At 47.9% G+C, this 21335-nt stretch overlaps 1 protein-coding gene across 2 annotated transcripts in view; it reads right to left on the bottom strand.

The window, feature by feature from the left end:
* Positions 1-21335, bottom strand: part of LOC136371027 (protein CEPU-1) — a 357472-nt gene that overhangs the window by 165042 nt on the left and 171095 nt on the right. Inside the window, exon 1 of one of the 2 annotated variants that reach the window (XM_066334819.1) lies at positions 3077-3099. The exons of the other annotated variant lie outside the window; for it this stretch is intronic. The gene's annotated coding sequence lies outside the window, so the exon portion shown is untranslated. Of the gene's footprint in view, positions 1-3076; positions 3100-21335 lie in introns of those variants that run through there. 2 annotated transcript variants of the gene reach the window in all.

Below are 21335 nucleotides of genomic sequence, written 5' to 3'. Positions count from 1 at the left end.
TTCCAGCTCTGTTGAAGCCTCCTTAGGCGCTGGAAGTTCTTCCCTGGCTGGCAGATGACCAAGTTAAACCAGATCCCTCTGATTTAAGTGACTAAGCCTGGGTGTGGTGAGGCCCAGCACACCCAATGGTGGCATCTCTGCACCAGTGGAACTTACACGTTCAGTCCTGCCCAACAAACCATGCCAGGCCATTAAATCCCTGCACAAATGGGAGGGATTTGGGCTGTTTGTTTGGTCAGAAATGCTGTTTTGTTGAAATTTAAAACTTCCCATGGGAACATGTTGACTTTGACAAAGTCACGTTTGTGCTTTTATTGTCTTGATTTGCTTCATTTTAATTCCAAGCACTTCTGCTGGTTCTTAATGGTTTCTATTCCTACCTAGCAAATCTTTTAGAGAGATGCTCTGCTTCCCCCACTTCTCCCCATTGAGAAACTCCACTGGCAGGACAGGAAATGAAATTCCAAATTCAAAATCCAATTCATATTTAACATAACCTCTGCATTATTGACAGGGATTCCAAATCAAACCAATCCTAGGCACTGTGGGGGGCACTCACAGCTGGGTGCCCAAAGGACCAGTGAACGTCTTTGAATTTATTTCTGTCCTGCACCTGGCTGGATGTACACGTTAGAAATGACGATGCAAATCTGATGAGCAGTAAATAACTCTGTGCCCTCAAAGGCACAGGGGTTTCAAGAGCCCTCTCACTACTCTCTCAAGAAAAAAAAAAAAAAAAAAAAAAAACCAAAAAAAAACCTCTCAGGGTCCACAAAGGCCTTTCACATCGAGCATCTTCAGCCTGAAAAGCCCTTCAAAGTTGTCACTCTCAGCAAGCCGGGTCACAGTTTGCAATTAATCAGTCACTTGATTAATTTTGCCTCCTTTAGCCTGCGAGTCCCTGCAGGCACGAAATGCTGCCGGGGTGAGGAAGCCGTGGGTGGGCGGTGAGTGCACCTGAATCAGAGCCAACGTGGAAGTGCCTTGGGAGCACGAAGCCAAACCACCCTGCAAGAGGTGCCAGGCATGGACACAAGGTCAAGGCTCTTGCCCAAATGCCTGGGCAAGCAAATTCCTTAAAAAAATTCCTCTGGTGGTGTAATGACCTCGCTGAGACATTGCATCACACATCCCTCCTCCTCCTCCTCTTCACCTTACGCTCAGTTTTACTCTACTCTCTCCAGTGGACCAGCAAAATATTCCTTTCAAAATGCTATGAGGTGGGTTTTTTTCGTGTTGGTTTTCTTTCTTTTCGTTCCATTAAGAGACATGTTCATTAGGAAAATATCAGAAACCTCTGGGGCAGCTTGTGCTTCTAAGTAATTTTCCAAATGTATAATGAGCCAGGAGTAAATTTTTTAGGGTGAATTTAATTGACCTTTGCAGTGGCATTAGGCAGATTGGCTTAAAGTCTATTAGAGCACAACGTAACCTGGTGAGATTTTAGGGAAGGGTAGAGGAAAAACCGATGGAGTTGGATCGCTCTCCTCCCTTCCTTCTCAAAAGGAAGGAAAAGAAGGATGGCTCAAGAATAGAGAGGGATGAACAGAAGGGGAGAGAGATGAACAGACGGGGAGAGAATTAAAAGGGAGAAGTGAGGAAAAGAGTGGGAGGCAGAGGGAGGCGAGCAGCTCCAACTGGCCCTGGGCTGCCGCAGGTTTGGCTGCTCAGGGACGGGCAGCAGCAGCCACTGACAGAGCAGCTGGGCCGTTTGCTGGGGGACACGGTGCCAGCTTCCACCAGCTGAGGATCAGGCCCTCCGGTGCTGGAAGACGTGCCAGCTTTGCAGGGATGGCTGGCGAGCCGCTGGTCTCGCAGGGAATGGCAGATCCAGCGTGGCTGGCAGCTGCTGGGCCGGGAGCTGCTCCAGGTGCCATGGCCAGGGACACGTGCCCAGGACCTGCACCTGCTCAGGACACCCCTGGGGTCCCTGTGGAGGCTGGGGGAGCCTGGTCAGCTCCGTGTCCTGGCTCATATCCAGGGGGAGATGTCAGACCTCCAGCAGTGCTAACAGGGGCTCTCCAGGGGCTGCTGAGAAGCAACAAAAAGTGAAAAATATGGAATTTCACTCCAGTGCAGAGAAACAACACAGCAAGAAGGTACCAACCTACAAAGGCATGTCCTGCACACACCTGTGACTCCAGTCTTGGGCTCCCAGGGCACAACTGGGACCCAAATGCACTCTGCTGTCACCCCATAAGGCACACGGAGGCTGCAAGCACCTCAACAACCCCATGTATACAAATATATAGAAAATTAGAGTCATGGAATCACAGAATGGCTTGGGTTTGAAGGGACCTTAAAGCTCATCTAGTTCCACCCCCTGCAGGAACACCTCTAACCAGACAAGGGTGCTCCAGCCTGGCCTGGAACACTTCCAGGGTGAGGAGTCAACAACGTCTCTGAGCATATATATACATACACATATACATATATATGTGTGTGTATACATATATATATATACGTGAGGAGTTAAAAATAAATGAGTTCTATATATGTGTGTGTATATAAATGAGGAGTTAAAAGATTTAGTTATATATATATATGTATATATATATGTGTGTGTGTATATATATATATGTATATATGAGGGGTTAAAAAACACCCAGCCCTTACACCAGTAACAAGTTTCCATCCCCAGACTGCAATTCCTGCCTCCTTCTAGCAGCTGTGAAGGGGGGTCAGGGTCAGCACCCCCAGCCCAAGCCCCTCCTGCGGCAGCACCATGGCACAAGGGAGTGGGAACAGCAGTTCTGCCCCGGGTATTCACACACCTCTTGGAATTACACGAGTAAAATTGCAGCAATCAAAGGCCCCTGGGCAAAGCTGGGTGCCGGGAAGCTGGCAGGACACTGCTGGTCCCACCCTTCCCTGTTTCACCATTTCGGCACAGCAGGGTCAGGTTGTGTTGACAGGGAAGTCAAAACTTGCCCCCGACAGGATCCCGGGATTGCGGCAGCGGGGTCGGACCCCATGGAAAGGGTTCTGCCGCCCCTTGAAACCCTGCTGGACACATCCCAATTATCCGAGCCCTCGGCACAGGGATGCCCCGGGGAGATCACCCGGGAACACTCACCTCGAACCTGTCAGCACTAAGGAACTACGTTTCTTGTGGTGTTTTTTTTTCCTTTGGTGTTTTTGCGCCAGCCTATAAAGGAGAGCCGGCAAATCAGCCTGGGAAAATCTCGAGGCTATGTTTTGAAACATGACTTGTTTTGCCTTTTTTCTCCCCACCCAGCCCTGATAATGTCAGGCACTCCCTGTCCGTGCAGGGGTGGGGTACGAAATGCCAGGCTCATTCCAGCCCACACCATTCCCACTCGGCGTGGAGCAATCCTCCCTGAACTCATTCCCGACTCTGATAACGAGATGGGGTGCAACTCCTAGAGATGGGAGAGCAACACCGAGACACTGAGAGCCCAGGGCTGAACCCTCCTGCCCCGGGCTCGGGCTGGTGCCTTGGTGTTGAAGTCATCTTCCCTTCCCTGCCCTACAGCCAAAACAACTCCGGGATGCTCTGCTCTGTGCCAGAGAGGCAGCTCTCGCTTGCAATCCCCCTACTGCGACATAAATGAGATTCCAGCATCCCAATTTCCAGTTACAAATCCTCCACCGTGCACTGACCGGTGCTCACCGTGCCTGCGGGGCTTTGCCCCCGCCAAGGCTGAGACACACACTGGGATGTGGGAAGCCTCAGGGCGCCCTCCCGGCACCAAACCGGCCTCTAAAGGGTTAGCGACCTGCTCTCCTTTCCAAACTTTGCTGCTTCATCCCCTGAGAGGCGGCAGCGAGGGAGAAGGTTTCAAAAGCGAGCCGGAAAATGAGAGAGAAAAGGGGAAGGTTTCAGCTGGATGCAGTGAAATGGAAGGCTTTGTGTTTTCGGAAATTAAGGGTGCAAGGGGTCTCTTTGTGCTAAATGCTCTGCCTGGGATGAAAGTAAATAGAGCTCAGCTGGGCAGGGGAGTTCGGGCGACATCCAGAACAATTTTTAGCCCCTTTAGATATTAATTTCCCATACATCATCCCCCCGTCCTCTGCCCGTTTGAAGTGCTCAAGGTTTCAGGCTTCAAAGCGCCCCAGGCCGGCCCCTGGCACAAAGCTCGGGATCCGTGGGGAGCCGCATCAGCAGGTGCCAGCCCCGTGTCCCAGCAGGACCCTGCCCACACTGCCACTCCCCCCGGCCAGCCCCGGCATGCGGTGACATCCCCGGGACCCTGCTGCAGGAGGGGACCGGGCAGAGCAGATGAAAAGTGCTGACCCACTTTGTGGCCCCGAGTGCTCATTAAAACCCAGCCGCGTGTCCGTGCGCGCCTGGAAAAGCCGGTGGGGTCACAAACGCCGGCCGTGCCTGGCTGTCACTGATGAGGCACCTACCAAAATCAATGGCGCTTTGTTGGGTTGCGTCAGCTAACGAGGAAAAGGCCATTTATTGTTTCAGCGGGGAAAGGCTGACGCACCACAAAGAAGGCCCTTTGCCTGACTCAGAGCAAATATCTGCGGCTTTTTCCAGGGTGATTTGCCTTTGACAAGAGGCTTCTGTCCTCCAGCAAGACGCCTGGGCTGGCGGTGGTCCCCGCTGGGAGAGGCAGCGATGCTTCTCCGGATCCCCAGTGAGGGATCTGCATCCAGCGGCGCTGATGTCGGGGTTTGCAATTCCTATGGACGCTCAGCACAAGCACAGAGCAAAGCAGGCAGAGCTATCCCAAATTTTCTCCTGGGCAAAGCGAGGCACAGCTGACCGAAGAGCAGGAGGCAGAGCCCAAGCTGAGCCAGAGCCAGGCCAGGCAAAGCCCAACCATCTGCCTGCTGCAAAGCCAAACGAGCTGAGGTTACTTGATTGAAACAGCAAGTGCATAAATATCCAATAAAATAAACAACAGCCATAATTAATAATAAAATAAAAATAGCCTTTCCTTTCTGCTCCTGCACTTTGCAGCCGCAGAGCTCAGGGCACATCACACGCCAGAGTAACAACTAATTATAAGCACCAATTACGATGATAATGAAATAATCTACCTTCCAAACCTGCCTGCCATTAATTTTCCCTGGCTGTAAAGAAGGTTGAGAGCTCACACTGGACAGAGGGAGTGACGTGGGTGCACCCTGCTCTGTGCCAAAAACCAGCCTGACAACAGGAGTGGGGACAGGGCCATCCTCACACCCTGGGACCCTCCTGCAGCTGTGACTTCCCCAGGCCATTGCCCAGCGAAGCTGTGGCTGTCACACCCTAGGAATGTCAAAAACAGGTTGGATGGGGCTTGGAGCAACCTGGGGTAGTGGAAGGTGTCCCTGCCCATAGCAGGGGGTGGGAAGGGATGAGCTTTGAGGTCCCTTCCAACCCAAAGCATTCTGTGATTCTATGAAAGCCACGCACTCTTTGGGGTAATAAGAAGTAAAGCAGCACAGCAAAGATTTGATTTATCTCCTCTCTCAGTAAATTGAAGCTTTTCTTTCACAAACCTATCAGCAGACAAAAATAAAGGGGCGGAAGGAGGACAATTTGGATGAGACGCTGAGAAGCGGCATTTATCCCTTTCTAGACGGTGACTCAGGGAATCATGTGGGCACAAACTGATTCTAAGCAAGAGCCTGAGTGATGAAGTGCTCAAGGTTTGCGCTTCATCGCTCGCCTGAGTCAGAGGCAGCACCTCATTCCTGGTTCTGGCTCATCCCATGTTAGGCTGTGGATGTCATTGCCCATCCCATATCTCTGACCCTGGCTCATCCTGTGCCAGGCTCTGGGTGTCATTGCCCACCCCATATCCCCAATCCCAGCTCACCCCATGTCAGGCTGTGTCACTGCCCACCCCATATCCCCAATCCCAGCTCACCCCATGTCAGGCTGTGTCACTGCCCACCCCATATCCCCAATCCCAGCTCACCCCATGTCAGGCTGTGTCATTGCCCACCCCATATCTCTGATCCTGGCTCATCCTGTGCCAGGCTCTGGGTGTCATTGCCCACCCCCTATCCCCAATCCCAGCTAGACCCCCCTGGAGCACCCTGTCCACCTCTGGGACCCCAACATCAGCAGGACATGGAGCTGCTGGACAAAGTGCAAAGGAGGCCACGCAGATGCTACAAAGGCTGGAACACCCTTCCTATGGAGACAGGCTGGGAGAGCTGGGGATGTTCGAGCTGTAGAGGAAAAGGCTCTTGGAAGAACTTAGAGCCCCTTCCAAGGCCTAAAGGGGCTCCAGGAGAGCTGGACAAGGACTTTGGATCAGGCATCAGGGAGTGCCAGGACAAAGGAAATGGGTTCCCACTGCCAGAGGGCAGGGATAGATGGGATACTGGGAAGGAATTGTTCCCTATGAGGGTGGGGAGGCCCTGGCACAGAGAAGCTGTGGCTGCCCCTGGATCCCTGGAAATGTCCAAGGCCAGTTTGGAAAGGGCTTGGAGCACTCTGTGATAGTGGAAGATGCCCCTGCCATTGGCATGGGCTTGAAACAAAATGATCCTTAAGATGTCTGTCAACCAAAACCATTCTGGGATTCTCTGATCTTGTTTTTACAGAGGAACATGGTTGGTGCCTTTCACTACCCAGGATGGTGACCAAACCCTGAAATGCTCCTCTCCAACCTTGCTGAGAGCCACCAAAGCATAGCATTTGATCCAAAATGGAAAATCCCTCAGCTGCAAAGTGGGAAAAACAAAAGCTGTGCATATCAGAGAGGGTCAGGAACCCCTCATGTCCCAGCCCCAGTGGTTCTGAGCAACACGATGTGCTGTAAAGCCCAGGGCTGGCTCTGGCACCAAGGGTAAGCAGAGCCTGTAAGATTGATTTCTTTTTGTTTTCGATTGACGGCGTGTTTGCTAGAAAATGTCATTTTCAGGAACCGAAACTATCTGTGGATTCAAGTCAGGTTTAGCGAACAGTTTTCGTGGAAAATAAATAGAACGGGGAGAGGAGGGAGCTGCAGAGAAGTCAAAACATCTCCTGGATGATGTTTCTTGTGTGTTACATTTCAATCTCTCACTTGAAATGTCATTGTCATTCCAAGAAATTGACATTTATCTAAAAGGTTAAAAAAAGGCTACGCTGAGTGAAGCATATGGGTCGGTTTCCACGTTTGCATAAACTGTTTCATTAGGATTTGACAGAAACACTGGGTTGACGTCACTGAAAGAAACCCAGCTCCCCACTCTTCTCCGAGGTGACCCCAAGGCCATGTTGTTTCTTTGCCCTGGCCACCAACTAAGCTGTGAAAAAGAATTTTAAAAGACATTATTCACCCAACATTGGCAGTGTGGGGTTGGGAGAGTTGCGTGGAGCTGTTCCCACCTCAGGGAATCTTCCAGACCAGTGCAGGTGCACAAATCCCCTTGGAAAGTTGTCAGAGGTTTTGGCAGCTATGACAGAGCCAAACCAGCATGAGTCCATATGGAACTAATGGAGGACCCTAAAATCCAGGAATGTGGAGAAAACAGGGCTGAAAAATGACACAACCAGCACACCCGAGGAATATCAATTGTCCCATTCATCCTGAATTTGACCCCAAATGCCAGGAAGCCCATGGGTGTGTAACGACCAGTCACCACCAATTTAATCCTTCAGATTAATCCCATGGTAATTATAATGCCGTGCTTCTAGGCTGGAACAAACAACCCCTCCCCGAGGCAGAAAAGGCCTTTTCATTCTCCCGCTGAAAGAACTGGTCAAAGTCCTGATTTTTGGAATTTTCCCCCAGACTGATGTAATGCAAATAAAAATTACAGGGCCTGGGGGGGGAATGACTGACTGGAAAACAGAGGGGAAACATCTCTGGGAAATGGTCAGTCAATGGGGGTTTTGTGGTGGAGCAATCTGGGAATTCCTGTGGGAGGACCACTGGAGGGGAAAGGTTCAGCCCAATTTTGGGAAGATGCTTGCTCTCCTCTGAGTCTCCCAGGACTAGGAATGTGGATCCCCTCAGGGGAAGGATTGAGATGCCCAATTCCTTCCAGCCTCATGCCCAATGGAGCTCAAATTCCCCCAAAAGCACAACTGAGGATCTCGTCCTGCCCTCTCAGCTCCCTCCTGCCCTGGCACCTGAGAGGGACTTATTTTTACAACCTAATTCAAGCAGGCTCCACTTATAAATTAATGGTTTTAACAACTTGAAATCTTCCCAATAGCAGCCAAAATGAATAGAACTCCAGAGTGGAGTGGAGGGAAGAGAATCATGGAATGGTCCAGGCTGGAAGGGACCTTAAAGATCATCTTGTTCCACCCCCTGCCATGGGTGGAACCATCCATTGTCTCAGGCTGCTCCAAGTCCTGTGGAAACTGTCCTTGGACACTTCCAGGGATCCAGGGGCAGCCACAGCTTCTCTGGGCACCCTGTGCCAGGGCCTCCCCACCCTCCCAGGGGAGAATTTTTTCCCTATATCCCATCTAAACCTGCTGTCTATCAGTTTGAAATAAACCCAGAGCAAAGGTTTTAGCAGTCAGAGTGCTGGCAATACTTCTGATCTGGATGTCAACTCTGTGGCAGCTCCTTTTCCTTTTTAATTATTTAGTTGTTTTTATTTTTAATATTTATTCATTCCTTTTTAAAAAAAGCTCCAAGCTCCTTAGAAAAAGGCTGCGTGTTTTTCTAGTCTGTGCTTGGATGACTCTCAGCCCCATGACAGAGAATCTATAGGTGCTAACAAAATACAAATGGATAATTAATCACCATAATTGGGGATTGGGTGGCTTTTATTCACTTCCATCTCCTCTGTGGTGTTTCTTCAAAAGAAAAGAGGAGGGGGGAAAAATCTAGTAGAGAAGGGAAGAAAAGAAATCCCGTAAGTCTAAATGGGCTGCACAGATTTATGGGGAATTAGTTTAGTCCTTGGGACCTTGTGACATGAGAGTCCAACCAAACTCCATTCTTGGCTTTATGATGTTTTCAAGCCCCCTCAATGCAATTATTTCCTTGTCTCCCTACAGCCCATCCATTATTCTCCATAATAATATGTTTTCTGAAACTCCTTTCCATAAACAACGAGAGCAGGCAGCGAGAAACCTCATTGTTATTGATATCATGTCACATCACCAGTAAAACGGCTCCTGCAAAATGGGCTGAGAATGGAGATGGTTTCAATTGAAAACATCCCCACCTTTTACATCGGCCCAAGATAAATGAGGCCAAGGCACTGTGACGTCACACGGGGAAATTTAACCCCCACAGTTGTTTTAGGGACAGGGCTGAGACAATCAAACAAACTGCTGGTAGGAAACAGGTCCCTGGTTTCCTCTCTTTATCTGGATCTGGCCCCACACCATGGCCAACCAGCCATGTAACATTTAAAAGCAAAAAATTCCAGGCCGATTTGCCCCTTGAAACCAAAATTATGCAAGGAAATCAATAAAACATCGTTTTCACCCAGCGTATGATGTCAAAAGCACCAGCACCACCAAGGTCCTGTTAAAATAGCAACGATCCTCAGCCCCCAAATCATCATCCTGGGGGGTTCAAGCCCACAATTCCCATTATTACTGATAAAATCACAGCACCTGCAAAGTATAACTGGCAGTTTTGGTGGCAATATCACAAACAAAGGTTTGAGATGAGCTTAAGTATCTGAAAGTGATGCTTGTAGCAGTGATTATCCAATGTAGGTCCAGATTCTGGATTATTTGTAAGGCTGGAAGACAGTGCTCAAGCCACACCAACAATGTCTTTGCACTCAGACACATGGATCATGTTAATTCAATTAATTAAAATAGTCCAGTTACGATCCTGACAACATCAAACAAGGATTAATAAACTTCCTACATTTTCTAGCTAGACCCAAATGTATGTCTGACCCCCAGCATGCCCCAAAGATCATCCATGTCTCTAAAAATTTCAGGTATAGCTTGAATCACCCTAAATCTTAAAAAATAAATCCATGGGGTGAGGACAATGGGATCAGCCTATTCAGAGACTCAAGAACAAAGATTTCACATTAAAAGATCAAGAGGGAGAATCACTCATTTGCCACAAAGAGAATAAAAACAAAAGAACACAGTTGGAAGCAGCCCCACAGGGTGAGATAACTGATCCCAGGGCCCTGCATCCTTCCTCATCCTCCTGGTTATTTTGACATTTCAGCAATAGGAGCATCCAGGCAGTGCATTTTCTCAGGGTGCAGATTTTTATCATCCTAATCATGCTCCGGGACCGATACATGGAAGCATTTACTGGTCCAGAAAGCATTTGTACTGTTCCAGTAACTAAGCACTTTTGAAAGACTCTTTTCCACCTGATTGTAGGAGCTGATAGCTCAGGAGCCGCTAGCGAGAGATTGATGCTTCATATGTTTGAAAGCTCAAACTCCAAGCAGAGAATATTGCACTGGTTTCTGGCTCTAGTGGTTTTCATAACACCCGGCAGCAATATCATGTCAGAACAGCAGCTGCCAAATCTGGTCTTCAATTATTGCCAACTTCAAGTTCAAGGAGAGCTAAATCCAGGGGTTTGGTGCAACCTGATGTAAAATGCAGCTCTAACAGGACTCCCCTTTGTCTTTTCCCCTCTCCCCCCATACATATTTCAGGAGCTGCCAGGTGTCTGCGCCGAATTAGAGACTGTGCAGTTCAAATGTGTGGATGGCTGGAGGCATCCTGGCCACGCACTGCTGAAATGGGTGGGATAAATGGTTTTGACAAACAAAACCTTAATGCTTTCAACCTCAGTCAAAAGGGACCTTCAACCCATGCCCTCAACTTTTTCCTGCAAAGTGTAACAGTGGAAAATGGAAAGTTGGCACTTTCTTTCCTTCCTGAACTTATTTAGCCCAGGAAAAAAAAAAAAAAAAAAAAAAAAAAAAAAAAGATTTAAGATGTCTTTTGGGGAGGGCAAACTTGTTGTCTAGAGAAGCTGTGACTGCTCCTGGATCCCTGGAAGTGTCCGAGGCCAGGCTGGATGGGGCTGGGAGCAACCTGGGACAGTGGAAGGTGTCCCATGGCAGAGGGTGGAACTATATTATCTTTAAGAATCCTTCCAACCCAAACCATTCCATGATTCTGTGACCTCATGGCTTTAATTTGCATATGCAACAGCACTGGAAATTACAGAGCAGGATTCTGTGACTGTGGAGAGATGGCTCTGTGCTAACTCTTATGCTCCCTCACTTTTAAACCTTCTTGTCTTCCCAACAAGAAGATTTTGGCAGATAAAATCCACCAGATTATACATATTCCTGCAGCACAGAGAAATTCCAAGAGCAAGGCTGCAGAGCTTTCCCCCTTCAATGACATGTACAAATGTGTTCTGAGCAGTTTTGGGAATTCAGTGATATCCCATGTGGGTTTTGCAAAACCTCCCAGCAAAAAGTTTCATTTTGTGTCACACAAGCGACCTGTGCAAAAGCAGGGGGTGGGGAAATGCTAATATCCCTAATGCTATCACTTCTGCAAACACAATTAATGATTTTCAAGCCCTGGAGCCATCGGATTCCACTTCCACAGGGGCTTGTGTTGGGTGAGCACCAAGTTCTCTCAACCACATGGGAATTTCCTACTCCAGCGATATAAAAAATGAAGGTTAAGCACTTGGGGGAGCTACGTGAGGACACCAGAGAAAGGCTGTGATGAGTTTCCATCAATCCACAGTGTCTAAGGCCAGAAGGGACAATCAAAGCTGACAGCCTGGAGAAGCCAAGCCATGCAATTTCACCCTGTGAGCCCCGGAGCAAACACAGGGATTATTCCCCCGCACTCAGGCAAACCCAGCCACTTCTTGCTGATGCGCTGGCTGGGTTTTAGCAGGACAATCAGTCTTGCTTAAAAGACTTCAAGTGATGATGAATTCACCATTTCCCCCACATAATCAAGGGATAGCTTGGTTTGCATCTGGCTCCTGTTTTACCAGAGTTCCAAAGATGTATTACACAAACCAGCCTGGATTTAGGTCATGTATCACTGACATCTCCATCCGAAGGGAAAGGCTTTGCCAGCACCTACAAGAAAAGCTCCTCTTCCTCCAAACAGGTCCCTCAGCTCCTGGGCTCTCGGAAGACATCCCAGCTTAGGGCTGGTGAAGGTGACATGTCCCCATGCTTCTTTAACACCAGTCTCTGGCCTGAGAAGTTGTGGAGAACCTCCACATGCTTCTTGACACCTCCACAGCAGTAAGAAATCCCAGAATGCCTGAATGGTTTGGCTTGGAAAAGACATAAAAGATCATCTATTTCCAACCCCCCTACCATGGGCAGGGAACCTCTTGCCAGACTGGAAATGGGGCAGAAGACCCAAAAACCTGCTGTGATGGTCCAGGCAGACCCAAAGCGACCTCTGGGTCTGATCTGGGCGAGGGAATAAACCATGGGCAAAATAAATAAATAAAAAAACAATCTCCATTTGGAGGCACTAAATCCCCACTCCTTTCCAGATGGCTGGGAGATTTCTCCCAGGTGGTAAATATATTATTAAGAACTCATTTCACCGTGAAATTGACTATTCAAAACACAGACAGAAGTTAATATATTAGGACAACCTGTCTGAAAAGCTCACGTTAGAGGGAATTTATTTTTGTTTAATATAAAACGTGGCACTACACACATGGCCGTCCTCGAGCTGCTCCTCAGCAGAAACATGCATTCAGACACTGGGCAAACAACAGGACAAATGGCACTGGATAAAGTCACTGTCACCTTTGGGGCAGCCCAGCCATCAAGGACATCAGCACTGGGAAGTGCCATGGCTGGGAGGTCTCTCCAGCTCTCACTGGCCATTTCAATGTCGTTATTCTGGCACTCCTCAGGAGTCCAGTGTTTAGAGAAAACCAGAGCAAGGTAATCATAAAGATTTACTGCTCAGGGACATCCTTTCCACTGACTCTGAAGCAAAAATCCAAGCACCATGACAAGGACATGAAGAACGTCTTTCAGCAGGACCCATCAGGTCAGACAAGCCCTCTGGACACCCCTGATCTAATCCGTCACTGAGAACAAGAGCAAGTTTTAACCTGAAGTTGAGCCTAAACTTCCTCCAGTTTAGATTAAACCTACACCTTGAAACTGTTTTTATTTACAGACCAAATCCAACGCCTTAGGAGGGCTGGAGCCTCCCATTACTAACGGCACACCTAATGCATTATTTCTTATTAACCACTAGTAAGAAGATGCCTAAAGTTTTTTAAAAACCTAGACAGGTTTTCTAAAGCATTTCCTAGTTGAGTAAAATGTTTTGATTGTGTAATTATTTAAAAGTATCCCAGATACTTTTTAGCCAGGTGGAGCAGCATAATTTTGCAAATCAGTGATGAAGAAGCCTCAGAGGGTCGACAAACACTTTGCATTGTTTAATTTGCTTCCCAGCCTTTCTGTCAAGGAGCTGCAGCATTGCTTTGGCATAAGATCTGCCTGAGGGAGGTCAAGGAAGGTGACCTTTTTCTTCCCACTCAATAGCAGAGGATGAGAGTCTGAACTGCTGGAGACTTCAGAGCGTGTCTTCATTAGTGGCCACACGACATCTCTCAAGTCTCAGCCCTTCTGGAACAGCGTGGATGGGAGAAACTTCTGCAAACCGTGGGTCTATTAGACTACAACTTATTTCACTTTAATTCAGCTGCTAATTAACTGACTTTAAGCTAAATGCCTGTGTCTTGACTAAAGTGACCTCTTTGTTGACCTTTTGTCTAGGACACACATGGTGCCTCGACAGCCACCTCAGCTGAAGGTTGAGCTCTTCAAAGAGATTTCCCAGGATCCCTGCACTAAACAGGTCCTCTTGTACAGCCTTCCTTGGGAAGTGGGTGGACAAAATCTAGGCTGGACCACTTGTTGTTCGAGAAGGGAAACTGGTGGAAGGCGTCCGAGGAAGAAGAGAGCATACAGGTCCAATAGAAAAAACGTGAAGGGAAAGAGTTATCCCATCCTGGAAAAAGCTGCACATTTCAAAGAGCCATCATCTTTCCTAGACCTTGGAAAATTTCCACCTAGAAAAATACAACCCCCCTACCACTCCCCCAGACCAACCCAGTTTGTCAGGAGCAATCTTTAAAATCCAGTCTAATCCTTCCTGCTCAGACCTAGAGCAGCAAAGCCACTTGAACCCTAAAGAAGCCACTTATCTGCAGGGATAAAATTCATGGCCTCCCTTGGCAACCAAACAGCCCAGCGATGGAGGCTGCAGACCTGGCCTCTGGCTCTTTGTCTCAGCCCCTCTCAGCCATTCTGCTGCAGATAAATAATTAACCACACGTTGGAACAGGGACCTGAGCACACGTCTCCTCCATCCCGGCTGAGTGGCTGAACTGTTGGGCTATAAAAGCCCTGCTGGCCCAACAAATATTTATTCATGCAAAATGGAGCAGCTTGGATGAAATAGAGCTGGAGTCGTGCTCCTTCCTTGTGCTCTTCAGGGAATTCACCCCGGAGCAAACACTGATGAGGTGGAGATGGGGGTTTGTTGGCCAAACTCAGAATGTTTTCATCTCCTGGCTGAACTCCTCATCCTCCCAAACTCCACCATACAAGGAGAAATAGCTGTGATGGTTCAAGAGCAATCTTTGTTAATAAAATGGGGAGGGTAACATTATTATTATTAATAAATATTCATAAAACTTGGAGAAGGAAAGGGTCCCCATCAGAGGTCCTTTAACTTGGCTGTTTGGAAATCTGAGTTAGAAGACACAGTGGGATTCCTGGGGCTCTCCTGTGCAGGGCCAGGAGTTGGTCTTGGATAATCCTTGTTGGTGCCTTTCAGCTCAGGTTATTCTGTGATTCCATGAGTATTTAACATGAACAGCCATGGTGGCCTGTTCCAATGGTCATCAGGGCCACCAGCTAATTGCCAACTCCACCAATCCTTGAGGATGCCACAAGACACTTCAGGGTCCTTCAGGAATCCCTGTAATTAAAGCCATCCTTCCTTGATTTTCTAGCCCATGTCAGCAAATCAAATTCCTAGATTGAGTTCCTCTTTCTGTGGTGTTTTAGTTTTGATTCTCTTCCATCTCCCTTCTCCAGTGGAATAAGGGATCATTAATCCCATCCAAGGAAATGAGACTTTTGCACATTCACAGGAACACACCTGAAGTTCCTGCAAGAAGTCACACCTTGGTACCTGAGACAGTGAGAAATGGTCCTGGGAAAAGGTCCTGCTTTTCTTTTTTTATCAGTAATTCATTCAAGGCACCAAACCCAGCTGTTAGGAGTGGCTGGTGTTCGCTTTACAAAGAAAGCAAGGCTGAAATAAACTAAAATACAAAACCCTTCCTCTGTGCATACATTGCTTCTACAAATCTCAGTGCTAATAGTATTTGACATGTTGGTAATCTGCGTTTTTTTGCCATAATTCATTTAGAGTGGTTCTGCTTGATTATTGTACATTTTACACCGTGATGCACAGAAAATGTTGTTGCTTTTTTTTGCCTTTTTAACTGGTTTTATTCCTTCTAGAAATCACTCATTCATACTACCCACATTTGAGGCTAGAGAGGGAGGGAAGAAACAAAGCAAAAATCAAAGAGAAAATAGGCAGCAAGAGAATAGGAAATAAATGAAGAGAAACGAAAGGGGAAAAAACAATGAGAAGGGAAAACAAGCTTAGAAATTATGCAAATCGAAAAAAACAAAGCCAAGAGCCAGGAGGGCAGAGAGAGGAGCCAGTCCCTGTGTTTTGGGAGAGCACATCCTATTTCTGCCCAGAGACTGGAGCAAAAGGCCAATCTAACAAGTGAGGACCCAACTGTATTTATTTTCCATGGAGTTGAGTCTTCTTTAACAACCCAGTGTCTTCTCCGTGCTCAGAGTGTTTGTGTGGCATTAGACATGATGTTCTTATGGAAATCCCTGCAGTTGGAAAAAAGCTGGGAAGAAAATAACTGTTCCTGCTCTATAAAAATGTTGCCCTTTCCCATGCAGTGAAGGAGTGGGGAAGAAGCCATAAACCAAAATTTTCAAATTAGTCAAACTCGAGGAAAGTTGGGTCCAAATCAACGTGGCCTTTAGATTTCACATGTTTTTGCTTATTAATTATAAGAAAAATTCAGTTACGCTTCAATCTTACATATTGAGCCAGAAAATCACTTGTTTTCCTCAAGGAAAAAAAAATACATTTTGAAATCTTGCAAAATGTTTTAATTTTCCTTGCATTTTTTAGTTCTGCTCAAACACTCCTTTGAAACTGGCCTGTTCTCCTGGAATGACGCTTTTCCTAAATCTACGTGTCCCAGTTTAAGAAGAACCAGCCACTTTCCACCATCTTGTTTAAGGCCATTCTCCTTTGTAGTGAATGGGGAATGGTCTGAAGGTGAAGGAGGACAGGATCAGATGGGATATTGAGGAAAAAATTCTTCCCTGTGAGGGTGGTGAGGCCCTGCACAGGTTGCCCAGGGAAGCTCTGGCTGCTCCATCCCTGGAAGCATCCTAGGCCAGGCTGGAAGAGGTTTGGAGCACCCTGGGATGGTGGAAGGTGTCCCTGGCCATGGCAGGGGATGGGATTGCACAGAGCCTTAATATCCTTCCCAACCCAAATCATTCCATGACTCTCTTCCCTCCCCGCCAGCCATGGCAGAAGGAATTCCATTCCAGTGGAATGGAATGAATCTCAGCCATGAATCTCAGCCCACCCTCAGCTCCTCACATGCAGAGCAGGGAAGGGTTTGTTCCCTCAGCTCCCAGCATCCTGGGATACATGGATGGACAGGAGACAGCAAGAGTCCACTTAGGTTCATGACCAACAGTCCAGACCTGGATAATCCACCCCACCTCTTGGCAGCAGGAAGGAGCTGCCTTGCTCCCAATCCATCACTGAGGTTATTACGTCTCTCTGAGGGCTTCAAGCTGCCTGGAATCCCCAGTTAGTTAATAAAGAAAACGAGAGATCCAACAATTGTTTGTGCTTGGGCTGCCGTGTAAAGGCTTCATCTCTCAGCAATGAAACAAAAGGGGACTAATAACACCCCGTGCTGCAAAAGCAAGTGCCAAGGAAGAGACAGAAATCAATTATCCGGGTGAAATTCAAAGGGAGAGGAAGTGGTGAACACGTCCACATCAGCAAACAGCACACATAATCCCATTAACACGGACGCTGTCTCCCTTGCGGGAGCGCCGAGCCACGGAGAAAGATGATAATTAAAATAAACAAACAAAAAGTGGCCTCAGCTTCCCACATGAGGGGTGGTGGGATGGATGGATGGATGGATGGATGGATGGATGGATGGATGGATGGATGGATGGATGGATGGACGGGTGCCATTGGGACATGGCAGAGGGCAAAAGGGGAGCTGAGGGGAAGCTGGGGAGGTCAGGATCCTGAATCCTTGGGAAAGCCACCTGTCCCTGTCACCAGATGTTGTAAAAGGCAGCTGCAGCCAATGGATGGTTAAACCATCACATCTTTAGTGCAACCTGCAAAACGCAGTTTTGAACAAATCCCAAGGAAGTCTGAGGAGGCCCAGAGGATGCACTGCTGCTCCTCACGGCAGGAACAACCCTCCCAGCATCCTCCTACCCCACTCTTCAGGAACAGGGATGCTGGAACTCACAAAGCCAGAAATCAGCTGTGCCAGTCCCCCAAAAAATGTCTCTTCTCTTTTGGTTGACTCACCAAAACCCTTCAGACTCCACATCTCCCTGTTTTCTATCAGGATGCCCCATCCCTGCAGGTGTTCAAGACCAGGTTGGACAGGGATTGAGGGAACCTCATGGAAAGTTCCTGCCCACAGCACGGGATGGAACCAGGTGAGGTCTAAGGTCCCTTCCTTAACCCAAAGCATTCATGATTCCATGATAAAACAAGGCATCTTTACAGGGTTGCACAAAATCATCATTTAAACCGCTTCAGTCTCTTCTTTTAACAAAGGCTGCTCTGGCAGAAAATGTGGCACAAACCAAGGAGAAAGCCAGCCCTTCCTGGGAGAGCACAGTGGGAAAGCTGAGCCACCTGGGCTCCCTGTCTGTCACGAGCTCACCTGCAGAGAGGCCCACGTGGCTCTGGGGGACACAGCTCTGTGCCCCAGTGACACAAACTGGGCAGTTGTCACTATAAATCTGTGTTTCCCACATGGGGCAATTAGAGACAAAGTGATTTGGGCACAATTAGACCCTCTAAAAATGGGCAAATTGATGCCCAGCAGTACCAGTGTATCTACTGGGATTAGGGCACCCCCAAATCTGTGGTTTGTGCTGCACGGATCCCCAGAGAGGGCACTGGAGAGATGAGGGGATGGGACAATGCTCCTGCAAGCCACCATGTATGAAACTCTTTCCTGCAACCCCAAATCCATAGAAACCCATCAGTTTTTCAGGAATGGTGCTCTGTGAGGCATTTCCCATGACTCTCCCAATGTTCTTGCCCTGGGGATGGATTCAAGGAGCTGTAGAGAGGAACTGCAAGAAAATAAACCAGCATCAATCCTTCTCTATCCTGATGTCATTTCTCAAAAGGAACACAGATGAGCCCTGAATCCTGACAAACCCATCTCAAAATGGATCTGCAACATCTTGGATTCCTGCACCCCTTCCAGGCTTTAAATTTACCCCCTGTTTCTCCTCATGACCTTCCCCTTCAACCTTTCTCCATTCTCTTGTCATTTAACGCTCAGGGCAACGTGGGAACACAGATGACCCTTCCAGTTCTCCCACATCCAGCAGCATTTCAAATCCTTGTGACCCCTGTGTTTTATCTCAGGAACCCATCTGGGCAAGGACAGGTTAAGAATAATTGTTTGTGCAGCCCCCAGCCAACTTCCCACATGAAATTTATTGCTCCAGCATAACTCTCTTGTACTTTTTTTTCCCTGAGCATCTGCTGCTGGCAGCTTTTGGAGATAGGACACTGCACTGATCTGGCATTGCAATCCCAATTTCTGCTCAAAAAAGGCTTTCTGAAGTCTGTGAGAGTTAATGGGAAATGGAATACACAACATCTTCCAAGGATTTGGGATCAGAACCAAAATGAGCTCAGGAAGTAAAAAAAAAAAAAAAAAAAAAAAAGTCTAAAAAAGTCTAAATCCTTTTCCCCTTGCCCCCACAGCTGCTCTCCCCGACAGAGCCCCTTTGCCTCCAACTCTGGCTCAGATATATGGCTGCTCTATAATTTATAATTGTCTCCAAAGACCACAGAGCAGTTCATAAATTTAAGGGGGAAAAAAAAGTCCTTTTCAAGGATAATTTTAATATCAGGCTTTTCATTTAGGGAAAGAGCAACTCAAATTAATTCCTGGAAATACTGTCTTTTGCCTGCTCCACTTGGTCCATCTGTCCCAGGAGCATCTACAGCCAGGGACAGGGATGGAAAGAGACTCCACAGCCCCAGGCAGACCCACGACTCATCCCCACAACGAATTAAAATACAAGATTAAAATACAGTCACTTAATCTCCTGCAAAGCCTCTTAAGTGTTTCTATCAGGGTCAGCTCACTTGATTCTTAGTCAACCCACCTCTGAAAATTCCCCAGTTTAGGTCCTTCCATGACTGTCCAAAAGGTTGGAATGAGGGATGGGATCAAAGGCAACAGGGACCAAGTGGATGGAGGTAAATGCCATGTAAACAACCCTCATTAGGGAGTAGAGAACTTGAACAACCTCCTCTTCCACATCCATCCTCTCCTTGGGCTGCTCCTGCATCCTTCCACAAATCAGCTTTTCCCTTCCCTTGCTTATTCCTGACAGATTCTCCATAATATAACAAGGATGAATTATCCTGGAGGCCTTTTCTCTGGAACAGGTACTCTGTGCTGGGGGACAGCAGAATGGCTTTAGCTGGAGTGGGTGATGGAGAGTTAAATGCTGATAAAACCATCCCAAAACAAGTCTGCAACCTCTTGGATGCCTGCAGCCCTTCCAGGCTTTCCCTTTCCTCCCTTGCTTCTCCTCATGACCTTCCCCAGGCTCCTGCCAGCAGCTACTAATTCCCAGTGGTGTTACCCTGGAGAAATTTGCTCCCTGAGGAACTCTCCTGGAGGATGGTATTACAGAGCACTGCCAGGAATTGGAAGGGCTTGCAGCAGGCATAATGGAAACAAATCTTCCCTGGACAGTTTATTTCAGCTGGGCTCTCTGCCCCACCACCTTCACTTGGTATCATCTCACAGCCCCTAAATTTCCCTTCTTCTTTTTCTCCCCTCCTCACTTAACCAAAATCAGAAGGGAAATGCTGAGCTACAAAGGCAACCCCTGCACTAGTCCTGCTCCTGACACGTCCAGGCGACAACAGGAATCTGCATTAATGGAGCACTGAGGCTGGAAAACCAACCTTGTGCCATGGGGCCATGATGAGCCCTGAGCTACCAGCCTGTGCTTTATGGAGAAATCCCTTCCTAGCCTGGCTGCCAGGGTGAATCCAGCTCCCTCTGCTCTGCTCCAAAAACCATTGGGACCAAGGCTCCTGCAAAGCTAGGAAATAACAGGATTCATCTCCCTGAGAGTGTAGGAGCATCACAAACTCTCCTTGCCTGAGCCAACATCACCCAGAGCTGTTGTGCCTCGCCAAGGCCCCTGTGCACACAATTACAACCACGAGCACCCATGTATTTATGTGTTCACACACACCCAGACATGCAGTCACTTTGCAAAGTCCAGATGATCCTACAGCTGTATTTTAATATTTCAATATCAGGGTCAGAGTGAATCTCACTGTCTCTCTCTTATCTTCCCTCCGCATACCAGTGCTGTCAATGCCATCGGCAATTTTACATGTAAATGAGCCCATCCATCACTCCCTGCTCTGCAGCTCCTCACTTCCAAGACTACCATGGAGTTACACCATTAAATCTCCTGGCTTTACAATATACATCATGACATATTTGACATCAATCAGCTGTGTCAGTCCGCTCACTGTAAACCATAAACTTGCTCTGCATTCCAGCTCCGTGCGCAGTGATTAAAACCTTCTCAGCCTGGCTTCCTGATTATGGTGACAAATGACGGTGCCTTCCCTTCTGACTCAACATTCACCCAGCCTCCCCTGAGTGCCCCTGCCCTGGCCAGCTCTCATCCTGAGTTATCCATGGGCACTGCTCATTCCTCTGGCCTTTCTCATACACTGTTTCTGGGCCACCCCATCCATCCATCCATCCATCCATCCATCCATCCATCCATCCATCCATCCATCCATCCATCCACATCTCCATCAGCACATCTGTTTCTCCTACAGCTCCACCCGCCTCCAAGGGGTTGCTAGTACAGCTTTTCCCACCTCTAGAATTTAGGTGAAGCATCAGAAGAGACATTTTAGGGCATGGCTGTGACCTGAGCAACCTGATTTAGAGGGTGGTATCCCTCTATGGCCGGGGGTTGGAACGAGGTGATCATTAAAGTCCCTTCCAGCCCAGTCCATTTTATGATTCTGTGACCTGAAGAGATGTAGGTGAGTCAAGGCAGTTACCCAAAATCATCCTTCATGTCCTCACCAACACCTGCCACCTTACACA

Source organism: Sylvia atricapilla, chromosome 23 (genome assembly GCF_009819655.1).
Source record: "Sylvia atricapilla isolate bSylAtr1 chromosome 23, bSylAtr1.pri, whole genome shotgun sequence".
In the NCBI taxonomy this organism is placed as follows: domain Eukaryota; kingdom Metazoa; phylum Chordata; class Aves; order Passeriformes; family Sylviidae; genus Sylvia; species Sylvia atricapilla.
This window is presented reverse-complemented; position numbering and strand designations above follow the sequence as displayed.